The following is a 3,059-nucleotide window of genomic DNA, read 5'->3' as shown; positions in this document are numbered from 1 at the left end:
AGCGGTGCCAGACTCTATGTACAAATGAAATTAAATGTACGAGAGTCTGGTGGGACCAGGCTAATATTTAAGGGCTCTAGGACGCACTAATCATGATCTGGCATACAATACCGGAAGATATTATGCAAAGTGACATTGACCCATGCATGCTAACATAAACCTGCTAATCACTATTCTCAGGTATATAACCATTATTAATGATGTTTATCTGGACACTTGCCAAAACTCCTTATATGAAACCAGTGATGCTGTTACACTTCACAATGAAGCTCTTACTGTATTTACATCGCGTTTGTATTGTTTTGCAAACAGTAAAAACAGTAATATTGGGAATATTGTGAATTTATTGTGATGGTAAAACTGAATTTTCAGCATCATTACTCCAGTCTTCAGTTTAACATGAGTCTTCAGAAATCCTTCTAATATTGCCTGCTGATATTGTCTGACTCAAGCATTATCAATTATTATTGGTGGTCAATTATTAATAATGCTTATTTTATCAATGTTGAAAACAGTTTTTGTTGCTTAATATTTTTCTGGAAACCATGATACTGTATAGCAGAGGTCTTCAATCCTGCTCCTGGAGGGCCATAACTGTCCTGCAGAGTTTAGTTCCAACCTGCTTAAGCACACCTGCCTTTGTATATTCAAGCGATCCTGAAGAGCTTGATGAGCTGATTCAGGTGTGTTTGATTAGTGTTGGAACTAAACTCTGCAGGACAGTGGCCCTCCAAGAGCAGGATTGAAGACCTCTGCTTTATAGCATACAGGATCTCCATTCACCAGTCCAGTCAACTCAGCACACTACGTATCCCAGAATCCATCCTGGCTCACACCTGCTCACACTCAACAATTGCGACATCTGCCTGCAATTACCCTCATCAGCACTTTTCTATTTAAGCTCAATAGTCTGTTCACCATTTGTCTCGTTGTTCCTAACATGAACTACTTACCTGCAGTGCCGGCGGTATGGGGGGGGCATTAGGGGGCAATGCCCCCCCAAATGTCTTTTATGCCCCCCCTAATTGGATTATGATATAATTTACAAAATACTATCAGTTTAATTTAATTCACATTTCAGTGAGAAATAATAAAAATATATATTTACAAACTGCTCATTAGCTGAAATTATAATAAAGCCGACCTAAAACCACAGTGTGGCGCTGTGAGAAAACCCACCTGCCGCCCCCCCAATCACTTGCACGTTAATACATGAATGAAATGACTTTCAGTTGGCGCGAGATTCCTGACTGCATTCAAAACAAAGCAAACAGATGAAAACTGATAAACTTTTTTGATAAAGGTAACTACATTATGCTTTTTTAATAGTAGGCTACTGTAAACGCTTATGCTAGAGCAAAGCAGAATAAAGATGTGTAGCTTTTTTTCTCTCTTCCGCCAGTGAGATAGCAGTTAAACTACTATCCTGTCAGTGAGAGACTGTGTGCATGTTCGTTAGCTTTGTTTATAATAAAGCTGTGGTCAGAGTCGGTCTTGCAATTTTTTTGTATAGGCCTATTAAACCCTTATTTAATCAAATTTCTTAAGAGTTGCACGTCTTGCAACAATGTGTAATGGTTTATGTGTTTATTGTACGGGTTGCATCACTTCATGGTAATAGCTAACAGAAAAGGCAGTAGCAATAATAAATATAGGATATCTGATATCCGATAAAAAGTCCCCATACCTAGTGCCCACCCATTGAAAATAAATGCCCCCCTGCTGAGCGCAGTCTGAAGCCGGCTCTGCTTACCTGACTACCTACTGCTGAGACACGTACCTGTGCGATCCTCTCAACTAATCTTCAGTCTTCTCCAGTAATCACACACACACACACGCACGCACGCCCGCACGCACGCACGCACGCACGAACGCACAAATCTAAAAATATAATCAGGATTTTTAGATTAGCAGAAGATTTGTATAACTGTTCAAAAGAACAGCATTGATTTGAAATATTTTTTTTGTAACATTATTTTGATCAATTTAACGTGTCCTTGCTGAATAAAAGTATTTATTTTCTTATCTTGCTGACCTCAAACTTTTGAATGGTTGTGGTTTCCACAAAAATGGAATGTTTTAACCTGTAAAACACGTTCACGTCCCTGTAGATCTCATAATTACAACTTGTAAACTAGGAATTTTCTGTATTTAGAGGGCTGCGCTCTCCTCACGTTTTTAGACGCGATATGTGAACGGCCCCTTAAAGTGGTATAGGGTGCGGTTGCAGCGGGGTAGTTCTCTTACGAGAGGTTCTCTCGTATTGCGTAAGTTTAGCTTACGCTACGGGAAAGATTCATCTTCTCGAGATATTGAAGCCAAAAAATTATCCTTAATTTTGTATTCATTGTCAACGCAGTGCAGCAGCTTGCAGACCTAGAGCAGGCCATCTCGCATGCTCATTGGCTGCATGCATCCTACCAGTGAGCCCGGCGTGACGTCACGCCCAATGAAGGGTGCCCGCGCCTACATAGCGTCACAGCCCGCCAGAATGGGCGTGGCTTAGCGTATAAACATAGGGGTTGTAGGCTGACTTCCCTGATTTTTCGTCTCTTCAGCGAGCTCTTCGCATCGCTGGATCTGAGAGAAGCCACCGCCGCCGTCGAACAGCAAACAGCCAGCTTAGGACAGTGCTGAGGAAGCCGGCCGTCTTCGCCACCTTCAGCCATCCTTGCGAGCTACGCTATCTGGCGACGTATCCTTTACCTTGCTAAAACCTATTCTAAAAGGTAGCGAGTGTCTTTTTTAAGAGGCCTCGCACTTCCGGGGCTGCGAGCTCTGTGAAGCGCTTCCGCTGTCGACCCTGCGGGCTCGACTCGAAGCCTTCGACACCCCCCGCCCCTCCTCACCGATGCGCAGCTGCCGCTCACGAGCCTCACTGCCGTCGTATCTGAGGATGAGGCCGAGGGACACGTACGAGCACGCGGCTAGCTCTCTTTACGTTACAAGAGAGATACCCGTGTCCCTGTTCGCGCGCCATGCAGAGCCCTCTCGAGCTCTCTGCATGACCCGGACGGGCATCATCTGTGTAACGTAGGTCCCGTGCCCACTACTCGTGC

The sequence above is a fragment of the Siphateles boraxobius genome, unplaced genomic scaffold, assembly GCF_051911475.1.
Source record: "Siphateles boraxobius isolate OS27281-9 unplaced genomic scaffold, OSU_SipBor_1 3, whole genome shotgun sequence".
In the NCBI taxonomy this organism is placed as follows: Eukaryota; Metazoa; Chordata; class Actinopteri; order Cypriniformes; family Leuciscidae; genus Siphateles; species Siphateles boraxobius.
The sequence above is the reverse complement of the archived record's forward strand: the minus strand, read 5'-3'. Positions refer to the sequence as shown.